The following is an 18,186-nucleotide window of genomic DNA, read 5'->3' on the forward strand; positions in this document are numbered from 1 at the left end:
TGAGTCGCCAATTCAGTGCCAAGGCTTTCCATCTCTCTAGCTCGTTCAGCATCCCTGCAGAGAGCACCCTCCACGAAATTGATAATCTGTATATAGGACGATACATGAATAAAAAGAGCGAATGGAGACATGCATTTGAGGGATGGAACATGAGTAGAAAGCAATATACCTCTATAGCACGCTTCTCAATCCCCTCCATAGCGGTCGGAAGCGGCACCTGTTCGCGCACACGAGAAGCGGAGGGAAGTCGCCCGAGGACATTGCATATGGAAGAAACAATGTCCCTACAGGAAAAGCTCACGGCTTTGCCAAAGGTTCTGGTCCACCATCCGCTGATATCAGGAATCGGCTATGGATACACAAGGAGAAGGGTCAGAAGAACAGCGAAAACTGATAAGAGAAAATAAATAACGCAAAAAGAGCGAATAAATTATGATACCTCATGAAATGGGGTACCGCCCTTGGCTTTGGATGGAGTGGATGTAGATGTACCACCGACATGCAAGGATACGGAGGTATTCTTCTTCCTAGGGCGAGAAGACTCCACATCCACATTACTCTTCCGCTTCCTATTTAAGGGAACCTCCTCAGAAACAGAAGCGGGGCCCTGTGAAACGGAAGCAATTGTGGGGGAAGCCGCCTCAACAGAAGTCGCCCCCACAGGAGAATTCGCCCCTGCAACAGAAGTTGTTCCCGCCATCCGCTTCTTCCTTCTCGCCAGGGCTTTCGCTTCCCGATCTGCAGCGAGTTGAGATAAAGGATCACCCCTGCAAAGGGTTAAAAGAAATCATCAACTTGGAAATAAGTTAATAGTACCTTGTACAAAAACGCGATAAGGGATATAGACAACGCGATCTCCCTCGCGGTAGGCAATCGCTACTCGGCTTCTTAGCATATGGAATGCCTGATCATATGTCCATACAAAAGGAGGGGTACTCTTCAAAAACTTTATAATAGCGGATTCTTCCTGGCTAGGGTAACCAAAGTTCAAACTCTTTACATTGGGCCGGCCCCAGCAGCGAAGAAAGTTTGGATTCCCTTCATGGAACTTAATGAAGAAATAGGACTTATCCCACTCACGGATTTTGTTCGACTTCTCATCAAAGCCGTAGTAACCGCTCTGTCGGATGAAAGTAAAGTACTCCCCCGAACTCTTGAAATGATGAAGCTTAGAGAAAATCTTGAGCGAGAGGGGAACCTCCAGAAAATCCGCCAGAAACTTATCTAGGGTTAAGTCGGCCCATCCATTGGGATGCAGTTGTCCAGGTGCGATTCCATAACCACCCAGGATGGAAGCAATCTCATCCGCCAGCGGATAAGTGAAACCGCAGATAATCTGGGCGACAAAAATGGTAAAGTACCCCTTTGGGTAGTAGCCAGGCCCTCTATTTTCCCCGGGAATGCTTGTCTCCAGGCCTTGAAGCCAAGGATACTGCTCCCGTAAGTCGTCAATCGTCTCGCGGCAAACTAAGCTTCCGGACCTATCCTTTTTTGGTAATAAACGGGGAGTTGGGACAAGTGGTGGAATCAACTTCTTGGGGTCGAAACCTAGGCCCTCATCAGTTGTATTCGCCAAATGGAGAAAATCGGCGGGATGAGAGTCTAACATAGGGGAGCTAGTTGAAACTTCATCAACCATCTCCTCGACCTCGTGAGACACCTCGCGATCGTAATTTTCGTCGAAAGGTGCGAAATCAAGTTCAGGGTTCGACATATCAGGGAGGAGAACGAACAGAAATAAGAAATAGTTGAACGAGCTGCAAGTTATAGAAGGGGAAAACTTACATGTGAGAAATAATACAGAGAAGAAATAAATAAGTTTAGTTACAAAAATAGAGTGTTTTAATAAAACAATGAAATAAAAATGAATTCCGTACTTTCGGTTAATTTTCCGTATTTTTGATTAATATTAGTAAATAAAATGTCAAGCTAACTTGGGTCCCGAGATTTGCATTTCAGGTACGAGCAAGAAGTGAAAATCTACCCAAACATGCGGGGCATATCACTCCTCACGCGAGGCGTGAAATATTGGATAAGAAATAATTGACTTATCCGCAGGCACCACATGGGATCTAGTCATCAACACGCGAGGCGTGTACCACCATACGCAGGGCGTGTAAGGAAGTTCTTCAATGTAAAAAGCTCAGAGACACATTTACGTGGGGCGTGCTTCAGCTACTCACGGCGTAAAGGACCCAATTCAAGCAATAAAAACTCAGAAACTCAAACACGCGAGGCGAATCCCAGTCTACGCGGGGCGTGTTTGAGACAACAAGATATGGAATTGGTCCACATGCAGGAGATTTCTGACGGAATGGGCAAACACGCGGGGCATTCCACACCCTACGCGAGGCGTATTATGGGATTTCTGCACAAAATCATGTTCCTCCATGCTTGCACCTTGTGGAATTACAATTTTACCCCTAGCTTGATGTGTATAAATAAGAGTGACTAGCACTCATTTGATATACGATATATACTCCATACATATCTTAGACACCTGGTAATTCTTGTCATTTGTAGTTTTAGATTTTGTTTTAGGCTTTATATAGCCAAACTCTTCCACTTTGAGAGCTTGTTCGTTGATTCCGGCATTCCATCAAAGTTCCGCTCCATTTCCGTGCACCAAGCTCGAAAGCTCCACCATCCAAGTCCTAAGAGACGGCGTTGAGTCCGGTTAGCTAGTTCCGAGGGTGGATTCTTCCCTTTTCACTTGCTAATTAGCTTGAACTCATCCTATGTACTAGGCTTGGATGTAATTCATATTTACATTCTTCATATTTATAATCTATGATTCATAATCTTCTTTTCTATATATGTGTTGATGTTTGTTACTTGTTTTGATATTCATAATTGATTATTGTGTAGGAGAACGCGATTTCCGACACCATTTGGGCTATCTTTAGGGATTCATATAGGTGTTGCCTTACCGGAAGTGACAAACCGAAAACCGTAGGAATTGACAAGCCACGGAACTTACGGGCCCTAATTTCTGGTCCCAAGCATTAGACACGCCTTGACTAGGAACCACGTAGTCTAAGTACTTCACGGGTCGGTCACACTACACGTAATCGTCATTGCAAGAGCAAACCATCAACCGTATAAACATTAGAAGTCGTTATTTGTCATAGTTATATCTTATCGCATTCACATCACTTCATAGAGTTTTGTTATATAAATTCGCCTCACCCGTAGTTAGGAGTAGTTTGTAGTTGGTCCACATATCAACCTCAAAGTATTCACCGCTTAAATAACGTATAAAACCGAGTCGTTTAATACTTGCAGTTATAAATCCCGTGGATTCGATACCCGATCTTAACCAGATTATTACTTGATACGACAGGGTACACTTGCCCCTAAGTAGTGACGTCTAGTAAATATAAAGCATTTAGAAAGATCACATCCATAGTCGTAACACACTTATCGTAATATACATTTTGTCGTAGAAAACACTACGCTAGACGAAACCACGCATCAAGTTTTTGGCGCCGTTGCCGGGGATTTATAATTTCTTGCAATATTAGACAAAAACGTTTTATTGTTAGTTTAAGCATTCTTTTTGTATAAATGTTTTATATATACTATTGCTAACATCATTCTTTCTTGTTGATATTATATTTCATTCTTTTTATGCATACCCGATTTCGAAGTTGCCCTCTCGTTCCTATTGATTTCGAAATTGAACGTACTCTTTGTAGGATTCGGAGAGAGAAAATGGCAAACCCCAACGCCGAGGTCAACCAGCCCGAAGGAAACCAAAGGCCGCATGTGAACAACATCCGCAGGGGCAACGACACACGTTCGATGATGGAGATCCTTGCTCCACATTGTCCCCAAAACCGTAACGGAATTGTCGCCCCCACGATACCGGCCAACACATACGAGATAAAGACCAGCATGATCCAGCTGATACAACAATGCGGTCAATTCGGAGGGGAACTCCATGAGAACCCCAACTAACATCTCGATAAATTCCTTATGTGTGCCGACACCTCTCGGCAAAATGGTGTTCCTGTTGAGGCTGTGAGACTAAAGTTGTTTCCTTTTTCTTTAACAGGACAGGCGTTGGAGTGGCTACACTCGTTGGAGGCGGGATCCATCACGTCATGGGAGGAGCTCGAGAAGGAGTTCCTTTCCTACTATTTCCCACCGTCCAAAACGGTCAAGTTGCGGACTGATATCACGTCTTTTAGGCAATTGGAATGCGAGGCCCTTCATGCAGCTTGGGCTAGGTTCCAGAAGTTGCTGCGAAACTGCCCCCACCATGACATCCCAAAGCACGACTTGGTAAGTACCTTTTACCACGGTTTAACCCCCACTAATCGTGCGACTGTTGATTCTGCTGCAGGTGGGGATCTATTTCGGAAGTCGGCAAGTGAGGCCTACGAGCTCATTCACGAGCTCACGAGAAAAAGCGTGCAGTGGCAAGAGGATTGGCTTGCCGGACCGTCGCGACATCAAACGTTCGCTGTGGAGAAAGAGGCTCCGAAAAGTTCCATAGCGGAGATGAATAAGAAACTTGACGCGTTAATAGCCTAGCTGAGCCTCAACAAAAGTGCATAGGTCCTGATGTGCAATCACTGTGGTCGAGACCATGACGGACTCAATTGCCAAGCCGGCAGCCCTTTCGCCGGTGACATCGAGAATGTAAGTTATATAGGAGGCAATCCAAGGTATAATCCTAACCCGAACTCCTATCACCACCACAATAATAATAACAGCGGTTGGCGGCCTCGGTACCAACACCCGAACTTGTCATATGGCAATAATAATAATGTGTTGAGGCCCCCATCCGGCTTTGAGCAAGAATATCGGGAAAACGGGTTAGTGCAATCATAAGCGATGCCCGGTAATCGGAACACACAACCCCCCGACAATATGCACGGCCAGTCCGTAACGTCCTTGCTAAAGGATATCTTAACTTGTTTGGCCGATAGTGAGGTGTTTTGCAGGGACCTTAGCCGCCAAGTAGCCCATCTGAATCGTCAGCAACAAGAAAGGCCACTAGGAACCCTCCCGGCGAACACCGAACAAAATCCGCGGGGCAAAAATCGGGAGTCCAGACAGGCGATAATACTCCTGAATAGTGGAAGTTCGGACCCGTCAAGTTCCAACACGGACAACTTACATTGAGCCGCCGCAAGAGAAAGTCGAGCTACTTCGACTCTAAACGTAGCATTGGTTTGAATTTCTCGAACCTCTTGTTTATATGTATCATAAACTTGTTTTTGTGTAATTACCCTTTTATGTGGATTTAATTTTTCCCCTTTGAGTCATTGTTATTTTTAAATTTTAAATCTTTATTTTCACTTTTATTTTTATTTTTATTTCTGCTTTTATTTTCATGTTATTTTCATTTTTCTATTTTTATTTTTATTTTTCATAAATTAAAAGAAAAAAAAATCCCACTGATAATCCAAAAATTATTAAACACGCGGGACGTACAACCCAGTGCGCCCCGCGCATTTGAGTTTCTGGCCCATTTCTCTCAATAAAAGACACGATTACGCGGGGCGCCTCTCCTACCACGCCTCGCGTAACCTGTGAAAATTAATCCCTTTCGAATAAATGCCACGTGGGAGGACACGCGGGACGTGCCCTAGGGCACGCCTCGCGTATCTTCGGGGAGTTATGAATCACAACTCCCCATGGCAGCCTTTTCCCTTCTCCACTCTTCCCATCACTCTTCCCACTTCCCCGTATATCTTTCCCACTTCTACACTCCACCTCCTCTTCTCTCCAATCACATCACCTCCTTTCAAATTGAAATCCTTTCACCTTCCCTCCACATTAACTCTCTCTTAACCACCTTCTTAAATAAACTTAAAAATCATAAAAAATCATTAACTACTCATTAATAAACCATAAAGTTAAAAATCAGAAAACTACTAAAACTGAAAAATCCTTCAACTTCTGCCTTTTACGCGGGGCGTACTCCCATGTATGCCCATCGTCCTTCCCTTTTTTCCATCAAAAAGGGGCAGGAGGTGTAATACGCGAGGCGTGTTCCCTTTCACGCCCCGCATACCTTACCCCTTTTTGTAAATAATAACGGTCAGGAGGTGGGATACGCGTGGCGTGGCCCCTTCACGCCTCGCGTACCCCCCTCGGAATCCGAGTTTTACTTGGATTCCCATCCCTCTCCTATAAATACTCCCCCTTCTCCTTCTTTCTCTCCCCCACAACTTACTCCTACTTCCCCAACTCTTCTTCTACTTTTTCTAAATCACCCACTACCACCATGGTTAGGCGAAAACAAACCGCCGACATGCGTCCCCCACGGTCCACTCGGGCCCGTACCGCCCGCACCCAAAATCAACAACAACCGCCACCACCCGAACGGGAGGAGACACCACCACTCACCCGACAATACCGGGCTCCTTTCCATCTCCTCACCGAAGAGGAAGCCCAAAACTACCAAACACTTTCCGCCGCCCACTTTATGGAGCTCCCATACATTGAGCGGAGCACTCTTGACCGCTTCGACCTTGGCGGGGCTTTCGTGGAGCGCCTCCGTACCCTCTCTTGGCTCGATCACTTTCATGCACGGCCACACGTTTACCCCTCCTTGGTTTTGGAGTTCTACACCACCCTCACCTCTAACAACGTCCCCGGTGCCGCCCTCTTCAACTTCTGCCTTTACAACCACCCCTTCACCATTGACACCCAATGGCTCCGTAGGCACTTCACCAAACAAGCGGAGGGTGGCATCTCCCATTGGCCTGAGGGTGTTTCCGCTCGTGATTTTTGGACCTCCATCACCGGGTCCGAGGATTACGATGTCTCCAACCTCCGCCCATCTCTCATCCGTGATCCAATCCTCCAACTTCTCCACCGCTTCATCTCCTTCTACTTTTCGGGAAAGTCGGAGTCCACCAAGGTCAACAAGGACGAACTTTTGGCACTTTATTGTTGTGCCAACAACTGCGCCTACAACCTTTCCTATCTTGTGGCAGTCCAACTCCACCACATTTCCACCCGAAAACGTTGCAAGATCGGGTTGGGACATCTCGTCACTCTCTTCGCCACCTCCGCTCTTGGCGAGGCTGCCCTTGATCGCCTCCCAAGTCTTGAACCTCGGCCCTTGGAGAAAAATGCCTTCAAATCTCTTAGGCGCTCCACCTCGGGCCCGGGTGAAACCTCGGGAGCGGCCCACTCACACGAGGAGGAGGGTTTGGATTCGGATATGGGCCTAAATTTTAGTCCTCCGCCCAACCACGACTTCAATTCCATATATGCTCGGTTGGACGCTTTGGAGGGCCACCAACGTGCCGATCGCGCCCATTACGATTCCCAATTCGCCACCCTCAACACCCGTTTTGACACCCTTGAGGCTAATCGCCTCATGGACCACTCCACCTTCATCACTCGCTTCAACTCCATCGAAGCACAACAACGTGAGGATCGGGCTCACCTCGATGCTGGCTTTGACGCCCTCACCAACTCCTTCGCCTCCTACTTCAACATCCACGACAATCCTCCTCCGCCTCAACCATAGTTTCCATTTCTTTTATGTTTCCCTTTGTTTTGTATTTTCCTTTTTTTCGTGTTTTAGTTAGTTCTGTTGCCCTTTTATCTTTTTATTGTACTTTCTGTTTTAATATATATCTAATTTACATTTATGTTCCGTTCTTTTTCGTGTTCATTTTTCTCTATTTTTGCACCATTAATAACATTCACGCAGGGCGTACCCCTGGTACGCCCCGCGTGCTCTTCATTTTTAGGCATAAAAAGCCCAGAAACTCAAACACGCGGGGCACCCCTCTTCATGCGCCCCGCGTATTTGAGTCTCTGCCCAAAAAGAGCTCAAAACACACCTCCTACGCGGGGCGCCGCCTGGGATACGCCTCGCGTAGGACCAAACCTTTGAAGGGCCCAATTTTTAATTTCATGTCTATTTTTGTTTTTGTTTTTCTCTTCTTTTGCGACGTCCTTGGAATAGACGTCATTTTAATAACGCGGAGGGCCGTGCAACCTCGCACTTTCAGTTTGTTTTGCACTAACAAAAACAAAAATAAATAAAAATCAAATAAACAACAAAATAATTGAACTAATTTATCGATTCTGAAATTTTTCCGACACACTACCTCCCTCGGAAATAAAATAAAAGTTCCGTTATTTGTCCTTAAAATAAAAAGACGGAATACAAAGGATCGGTTTTAGTGGGAAATCTTAGTCTTAATTTTGAAGTTCTAGAATTTATGCAAAGCCTAGGTTTATACTAAACAAAAGCATTGAGTCCTAACCCACATGTCATCTCCATAATGAAATTTAAAAAGGCAATAAAAACGGGATGTTTGAAAGTTTAGCGAAGACTCGATAGTACACAATTTAAACCCGAAATTTTGTGAGGTAATTTTGAGCCTAAAGGAGTTCGTACGAGAACTCTATTTCTTTCACAATTTTTCGAGAGCTTTGACTTCACTCGACTCATAGAGTTTGCACCTAATACCGGGTTAAGTACACCTATTTCGGTTAAAATGGCAATAGATGATAAAACGAGCCCACTTAGTCTAATTCTTTTTTTAATTTATTTCTCTCGTTTTTATCAACCTCTAGGAAACCCCCTTGAGCCTACTAACCGACTTTTTTTTGTCAATACCCTTTTAACAATTAACCCTCTTTTTCCTCTTGTGTAAATACCAACAAAATCAATTCGCACTCGAAATAAGTCAAGGCCTTAATAAGTGAGCACCATAAGTTCTCGAGATCGTTTTTGTGCCGCTCTCAAAACAAAAAGAAAAAGAAGAACATAATAAAGAGCAAAAAGGAATTCTCAAGCTCCACTCGAGCAATTTCGAGCCATACCTTACGAACTCGCCAAGGCCTAAATAAAAATACGGTGTGATCACTAAAGTGGTATTTAAACTCGAGTTTCTAAAAATTAACCACTAAAAAAGCCACCCACATTACAACCCCCATCCGGGTTCATTTTTAATATTGTCTAAATCATAACATAGGAGGAAAAACCCGGATGAAAATGCAAACTCAAAGTGATCTCGGGTAAGTGCAAAGAAGAGTGCTAAAACACCGACCCACCAAAGTTTGAGCGTCAGAGTGAAACCCCTTGGTGAGGTACTATCGGGTCTTCAAAAGATAATCAACCCCCGTTAATATTGCCTATTAATTTTGATCATGGAGGTTTCAAATAAGTTTTGGTCACTCGATTGTTTGCGTGGGTATTCACCGAAAACTTTGCATAAAACTTTAACTTTGAAATCACGCACTTGGTAAAACCGACCGACAGTTTGTTTCTTAATAATCTCAATCCATTGTCTTTCGATTTCTTTTACTTGAGGACAAGTAAAACTTTAAAGTCCGAGGTTTGATAGGGGTATTTTACCCCTATCTTTTAGCGTGATTTACGGGTTAATTTTAGAAGAAATAAATAAGTTTAGTTACAAAAATAGAGTGTTTTAATAAAACAATGAAATAAAAATGAATTCCGTACTTTCGGTTAATTTTCCGTATTTTTGATTAATATTAGTAAATAAAATGTCAAGCTAACTCGGGTCTCGAGATTTGCATTTCAGGTACGAGCAAGAAGTGAAAATCTACCCAAACACGAGGGGCGTATCACTCCTGACGCGAGGCGTGAAACATTCGATCAGAAATAATTGACTTATCCGCAGGCACCACGTGGGATCTAGTCATCAACACGCGAGGCATGTACCACCATACGCGGGGCGTGGAACATATGTCAGAAATGATTAGCCTAATCCTGAAAGTCAGACTGCATGGTCTCCCTGGGTCAACTATCCATACGCGGGACGTACCACCTTACACGCAGGGCGTGTAAGGAAGTTCTTCAATGTAAAAAGCTCAGAGACACATTTACGCGGGGCGTGCTTCAGCTACGCACAGCGTAAAGGACCCAATTCAAGCAATAAAAACTCAGAAACTCAAACACGCGAGGCGCATCCCAGTCTACGCGGGGCGTGTTTGAGACAACAAGATCTGGAATTGGTCCACATGCAGGAGATTTCTGACGGAATGGGCAAACATGCGGGGCGTTCCACACCCTACGCGAGGCGTATTATGGGATTTCTGCACAAAATCATGTTCCTCCATGCTTGCACCTTGTGGAATTACAATTTTACCCCTAGCTTGATGTGTATAAATAAGAGTGACTATCACTCATTTGATATACGATATATACTCCATACATATCTTAGACACCCGGTAATTCTTGTCATTTGTAGTTTTAGATTTTGTTTTAGGCTTTATATAGCCAAACTCTTCCACCTTGAGAACTTGTTCGTTGATTCCGGCATTCCATCAAAGTTCCGCTCCATTTTCGTGCACCAAGCTCGAAAGCTCCACCATCCAAGTCCTAAGAGACGGCTTTGAGTTCGGTTAGCTAGTTCCGAGGGTGGATTCTTCCCTTTTCACTTGCTAATTAGCTTGAACTCATCCTATGTACTAGGCTTGGTTGTAATTCATATTTACATTCTTCATATTTATAATCTATGATTCATAATCTTCTTTTCTATATATGTGTTGATGTTTGTTACTTGTTTTGATATTCATAATTGATTATTGTGTAGGAGAACGCGATTTCCGACACCATTTGGGCTATCTTTAGGGATTCATATAGGTGTTGCCTTACCGGAAGTGACAAACCGAAAATCGTAGGAATTGACAAGCCACGGAACTTAGGGGCCCTAATTTCTGGTCCCAAGCATTAGACACGCCTTGACTAGGAACCACGTAGTCTAAGTACTTCACGGGTCGGTCACACTACACGTAATCCTCATTGCAAGAGCAAACCAGCAACCGTATAAACATTAGAAGTCGTTATTTGTCATAGTTATAACTTATCGCATTCACATCACTTCATAGAGTTTTGTTATATAAATTCGCCTCACCCGTAGTTAGGAGTAGTTTGTAGTTGGTCCCCATATCAACCTCAAAGTATTCACCGCTTAAATAACGTATAAAACTGAGTCGTTTAATACTTGCAGTTATAAATCCCGTGGATTCGATACCCGGTCTTAACCGGATTATTACTTGATACGACGGGGTACACTTGCCCCTAAGTAGTGACGTCTAGTAAATATAGAGCATTTAGAAAGATCACATCCATAGTCGTAACGCACTTATCATAATATACATTTTGTCGTAGAAAACACTACGCTAGACGAAACCACGCATCAGTAGCCAACATTAGATTTGCTTAGCTTTGCTTCTTTTCTTTACTTTTTTGGATTACCTCTATTCTTTGTATTCTTTTCATTTTTTTTATATAATTTTGGGTTTTGGAGGAGAGGGTCGCGGGGGTGCCGACCTAGTCGGGATATCTAGCGCCTGAACCTTCATCGTCCCTACCTTTATTCAAAAAAAGTAAAATCGATTCCATCCATAAATTAATAGAAAATTGAAATTCGGATAAGATGCAAAAATACCCTAACATTGATTTGTATGAGCAATTTTACCTCTAATGTCTAAAATGTTCCAATTTTACCTCTAAGATTAGCAGGAAAGAGTACTATGACCCCTAACATTGACAAGTTGGGTCAATTTGAAAAATAATTCATCAAATTATCTTCTCTATCACAAATCATGTAATCTGTATCGCACGTGTGTGTAATTTTTTCACTCATCACATCACAAACATATGTATCCACATGAAAAAAATAATGTGCTTAGTACGTATTGAAAACAAAATTCAAATATTTCATCAAATTTAAAAAGGGTTAATTTTAAATAAATGTCATGTGGTTTCACGGTTTTGCATATCGGTACTTACGGTTTTTTTTGTTACAAACCGAATCCTATGGTCTGCAGAATTTTCATTTTTGTTGGCATTGCTAAATTTGGCCGATAACAACATAAAAATGAAATTTTTTAAGAATTAAATGATATTTTAAGTAAGTTTAATTATTCAACTTTTTAGGTTTGAGGTTACTTGAGTGTGTTTTTACGAGAGAGAAAATTAATGTTTAGAGAGACAAAATTCAAAAATAATGATTTTGAAAACAAAATGTGATTCAGTAGTAAATACGATACATAACAACTTTAATTCTTGAAAATTTTCATTTTGAGTTCGTTATGGGCCGAATTTGATAATGTCAATAAAAAATGAAAATTTTCCAAACCATATTGATTTTCTAATAAAAAAATCGTAGGTACAAATTTGTAAAAGCGTGAAAGCACAAAACAATTATTTAAAAAGATATTGATTACTAATTCTTTTATGAAATTATTAAAATAACACACAAAATCTTTTTTTAATGTCTAAAATTAGCCCAACTTGCTAACTTTATAGGTAAAATTGCTCTTTACTGTCAAGTTAGGTGTAAAATTGTACCATTTTAAACGTTAGGAGTGAGATTGATCGTAGTTATCAATTTTAGAGGTACTTTTGTAATGAAAACGGCGTAATTTGGTTTTAAAGTTTAAATAGAAATTCTTAATTATATTATTCATTTTTTGTTTGTATATGTGCTTACAACAAATTCTGAAAATAATAACATTTTTACTAACAATTAAATTATTATAATTTTATTTATTGATTTTTTCTCAAATAAATATTATTTATTTTTGTTTGTATATGTAACTGCTTAATAATTCAGACAATATACTATAACGATATTCAGTAGGTTAAATGTTTTTTTTTTTTGTAAGTTACCATATTTTATATCATATTTCCATTTAGTTTTTTTATTCAAATATATGTTATTTAGAAAAAGTTCATAACATTTTTTATAACTATAAATTCAAATATTATTTTTGAAAATAAATAAGCTCCAAAAATATATTTGGAGACATCTAATGAAATTGAGGACTCTGTTTTTAAAGATAAATGTACATTGTATATAGATAAATTCTCTGAAATGAGGACCCCACTTACAATAATGTACCTATTTTATATTAGACCTAATACACAAATAACCCCCTGAACTTGTCCAAATGTTGCAACTGCCCCCTCCAACTTTCAATTGTAACAACTTACCCCTCAAACTTGTCCAATTGTAACAACTTACCCCTTAAACTTGTCCAATTGTAAAACACAACCCCAAATTGCTGACATGGACTGCAATTGAAGAAACACGTGAAATACAAAATCTGCAACGCTCGTGGAGTATGATAATCAGATCTTTGGCGTGATACGAATCCGGAAAAACTTTTTTACAATTGCTTCAAATACGGGGTAAAAAAATTCTCAATTTGGGGTTATATTTTACAATTGGACAAGTTTAAGGGGTAAGTTGTTACAATTGAAAGTTGAGGGGGGCAGTTGCAATATTTGGACAAGTTTAGGGGGTTATTTGTGTATTAGGCGTTTATATTACAACAATAAGTATGTACTCACCAGAATGTATATAGATAAATCCTTGACTCTTGTTCATTTTATTGCTACAGTTGAATTTTGTATTTAAAAAATGTGAAGGTTTTGTATAAAAATTAAAAAATTTCCATTTGAAGTGAGGTGTTATAATTTAAATACACGTGTTGCATTTTTTATACACAAATAATAATATATATGGCTAAGTTCTAAATTTTATCTTAAAAAGAAACTCAGATGTACCCGTAACATATAAATAATAAAATTTTATTCTTAAAATTTTCAAATAAAATTAATTTCATCCATACTAATAGAAAAAAAAAATTCAAATTGGAATAAAATACGAAAATACTCCTAACATTGATAATTGGAAGCAATTTTATCTCTTACATCTAAAATGATGCAATTGTACCTCTAACATCGGCAGTCGAGAGAAATAATTCATCAAATTGTCTTCTATGTCACGAATCATGTCATCTCCAATGCACGTGTGTGTAGTTTGTTCACTCGTCAATAACAAATCATATGCATAAAAAGTAAAAAGTTAAAAAGTATAATGTGTTTAGTACGACTTAAAACAAAATTCAAATTTTTTTTTATCAAAATTGAAAACGTGTTAATCACTAATTCTATTATGAAATATCAAAATTGAAAACGAGTTAATCACTGATTGCACAGTCTCTGCCGTGATAATGATTCAATTTCAGATTATTTGCAAACTGCAAAATTGACCAGTGATCAATTAACCGCACTCTAACATCCAATTTCAGAGGATGACCTTGTTGAAGCAACATTAGATGGATTGGGTCCCACCTATCGTCCATTTGTCCGTGCAATTGAGGCTCGATTAGAGTCAATCAAGTTTGAGGATCTCAGTGGCTTGCTTCTTTCTGAGGAGCGGCAACTTGCCAGGGAAGATTCATCTTCAAATTTTACACCATCGGTGCATTGTGCGGCAAGAGGAGGTGGACGAAAGCGTGGCTAAATTTGAAAATATTAAGACACATACTGAAAAGCGTCGCTAAAAAAGTATCGTAATAGACCATTTTTCTTGTAGTGGCTACTATTTGATGAGTAAAAGAAATTCTAAATAATTTGAACCAAATCATGCATATATTCGAGTATATTACTTGGTATATTTCAATATATCGATTTGTTTTACTTTCAAATAATATTTGTTAAAACTTTTATTCAATTTATATATATCATATTTTCTAAAATAAAAAATCACTAATATATACCGTAATGTTATGGTAATAAATATATACACACGTGGAATGTCATTGTCTAAAGTTAGAATTTGGAAGGCCGCATATAGAATTTTTTATTGCACGTGATTTTGCTAATCATCTTACAAAATGCTTGCCAGTGTATTATGTATACAAAATTCTCAAAAATTAAAACTAATTCTGAATCTAATTATGTACCTTCAATATAATTTATAAATAGAATATAGATATATATTTTCAACTAATAACTACACTAAAACTTAAATTATAATTTGGTTCATCAAAATATAAATCAGTGTAAAGATGCTAATCTTGCGAGGAAGTCAAAACAACCTAATTGCACAATAAACTAAAATAAATTTTTTTACAACTCTTTGTGAGTTATGTATCGCAATCCCTCATTTTATTAAACTTGAGCATCAATTAACATTTACATAAGGATGATGTGGTACGCATCTAAAGATAAAAAAATAAAGTAAGGCACATGTTGGACATTGATATCAACTATAAGAGCAATTGCTCATCATTTTCTCTTTTTCCATCTTCTCAATTCCATTGAGTGCCATTTCATCAACACATGGAAGTCAATTAATGGATAAATTTGATCGGATGCATGGTTGGATAGAAAACGCTACATAATTTCCGTGTAGTTAGTTTGGTAGGAATTTCTCTATCTATAAAATGTTAAGCCTAACAATTTGCAAAATAACAACTTTAAATGTCAAAAATTAATTGCGATTCCATAATATTAATTTCAACTCACTTTGGGAAAAAAAAATATCAGCTCCCTTAATTTCTTATAAATTATTATTTATTTTTGAAAAAGAACCAAAACAAATAATTTGGGTTCTTCTAATATAAAGCCCAATATTCTAGATATGAGGATTTGGCTTTTCCCTTTTACCTGTTAACTGCTTCCGTAAAACCCTAATTACAGGTCTTTAAATTTGTAGTCTCTTCCTTTCACCTTCACTATATTTGAAAACCATCTAGATAGAGTTTCACCTTCACAGTTATCTTCATCTTTATTGTCTGCGAAAGAGGACCAGGTCAATATCTTTTCTTCATCTTTGTCTCTTATTCATAATTACTTCTATTTTTCAGACATCTTATGAAAAGAATAAATAAAGTTATTGTCAAAGATGATGATTTTAGATTTGGATCGATCTAATTTTGAGTATTGTATTTGATTAGATCTTAGTTCAAGCTGGGAAGCCTAGAAAAAACTGGTCCAATTATCAGAAAAATAAAATCAATAAAGAAACATACAGAGCTCTCACTGCCTTCACTAAATAGAGAGAGTGAGAGAGATGTAACCATGGCTGCTTAGGCGAGCAAGGAAGGTAAGCTATTGTGAACTTAGTCTTTTTTATTATTCTTATTTTATTAAAACCAACTGGGAATAGCCTGGTATATTTAAGATAAAATAAACGTGTACAAATCTAGATTAAATTCTAATAAGATCTTTATATGTATATGAATAAAACCAATTTGAATAGATCTAGGTTGCAGTGTGTAAGAAATTAAAAGAAATCTGAACAATTTCAGTTGATTGTGATGGTTTGAAACAAATTGGCTGCAGGAAAAATGATTAGCCAGGAACATGAATACATCTAGCCATCCTTCAAAACCCTAGATGTTCTAATTATGATTCATATGATAATTTTAATTTTTGCAGGAAAAAAAATAGTAAAGAAATTGGAAGAAAATCCATGTCTAGATGTGACTGCTTCATCAGTCCATGTTCTCACTCATACAACTCCCAAGGAAAAAAATGGATATTCTAGCAATGATTGCAGAACGTTGCCGGCGAATTATAAACTATGTAAGTTGAGTTCTAAAATAACAAATCTCTTATTATTGTTAACCTGTGTTGCTTAAAGTGAAAAATATGATGTTTTTATATTGGTTCATTGTGTTCTCAAATTGCATGATCAAATGGATTATTCAAATGCTATTTGTTTTCTAAACAGTTTCCAGTCAGATTGGACAGCTAGTTTCTTTCCCAATGATGTTTTTCTTTCCCAATGATCCAGTCTGATTGCTACTGATTTGTTTTTCTTCTTCATCATCCTCCTTGAGATCTTCTTGGTCTTCATCGTGTGTTTGCAATGCCGCTGCATATGTTCTAGTCTTCCTTGCCATTGTAGGTTAAGTTGATTATGTAGGATTGAAACGTGTCTATAAATCCAGAGATGTGTATGTGTATATATGATTCATGATGATTATAAGCTCAAACCCTGATGAGTTTCAACATGGCTTCAATGTTTACTGCAACTAGAGAAAGGTTGGACCTTTTTACATCCACAACGAACAGGAAATCCTCTCTGAAGTTGAGCCAGTGGTCTCAAAAATCTTGAGGATCAAAGTAAGCCATAGAATTTCGTATGGAATGCCAATTATGATCTGAAGTTGAAGGATCTTCCCTCATCTGATCAATTTGAAAACTTTTTGGTGAGTTTGTTAGTGCTTTGCCTTTTCAAAAATATAGTCGCCCCAAGGCAGCTACGGTGAGCATTGTTGTGAAATCACACCAAGTTTTACAAAATTTGATAAATTGATCCAAATTAGATTTGGATCAACATGGCGGCTATATTTGTCATAAAATCTGAATCTTTGACATTGATGTTAACAATGTGTTATGTACAAAGTTCTATTAGCATATTAATGCATGTAAAGTTCAAATTATTATTTGCTGCATTTCTCAAGGATTGAAGTTTGTAACTACTCTTCACGTATTGAAACTCACAAAGATGGCAAAGAATTTCAGAAATATTTAGTTCCAATTTTTGGACTTTTTTTAGTAAGTTCCCATTTCCCCCATTTTTTTCTTATTTCTTTTTATGAGGTCTTTTGTAACCATTCCCTACATATTTGCCCCTATATTATCACGGATGAATGAAAGGATATGATATGATTTTTCCGGTACAAAATGGAAGTCCAGTTCCTAACGTTTTCGTGGAAAATTGGGTTTGCCGTCAAGTAACCGGTACTCTGCTTTAGTAGAAGAACGTGAAACTATGCGTTGCTTTCGGGATTTCCAAAAGACGAGGTTATTGCCGACATATACTGCAAAACCAAACGTTGACTTGAGGTGATTTTGCAAAATTGAAGACCAAATTATGGTGTTGACTGAAGATATCTAAGGATCCATTTAACTGCCTTCCAATATGTATGACGCGGTTGGTGCATAAATTGGATCACCTTGTTAACCGAAAACGCAACATGAAGGTAGGATTTGCAAATGGATCACCAACTTCCAAAGTGAGTTTCATGGAAGGACAAGTTGGCGTGGAGATACCTTTTGATTCATGCATGTATGATTTATGTAAGAGGTCTAGTATATCTTTGTGCTGAGTGAGAGAGAGAGTGGTTGTGGACCAAGACGCTTGCCGAGGAAGTAGGATAGACGTCCCATATCTGGAATCGGAAAACGAGATTGTAGCTGTTTGATAAGATTCATAATAGCGAGTGTCGAATTACCCTGGGACCAAGATATCGTCCAAATAGATGAGACAAAATAGTCGAGTCTCGTTAGATGATAAATAATAAAGTGATGTGTCAGCCTTCGAGCAAGAGAAACCCAGTTCACAAAGAGCTTGAGTGAGACTGTGATGCCACATTCGTTATGCCTGTTTTAAACCATATAAGCTTTTACGTAATTTACAT

The 18,186-nt window shown here is 39.0% G+C and overlaps 1 long non-coding RNA gene across 1 annotated transcript; it reads left to right on the plus strand.

The window, feature by feature from the left end:
- Positions 1–15,270: 15,270 nt before the first annotated feature.
- LOC136227753 (uncharacterized) lies at positions 15,271–17,325 on the plus strand. Its single transcript, XR_010688216.1, has 4 exons — positions 15,271–15,566; positions 15,712–15,860; positions 16,196–16,342; positions 16,491–17,325. It is a non-coding gene; the product is annotated as an uncharacterized lncRNA (long non-coding RNA).
- The last annotated feature ends 861 nt before the right edge of the window (positions 17,326–18,186 follow it).

The sequence above is a fragment of the Euphorbia lathyris genome, chromosome 4 (assembly GCF_963576675.1).
Source record: "Euphorbia lathyris chromosome 4, ddEupLath1.1, whole genome shotgun sequence".
Lineage (NCBI taxonomy): Eukaryota > Viridiplantae > Streptophyta > Magnoliopsida > Malpighiales > Euphorbiaceae > Euphorbia > Euphorbia lathyris.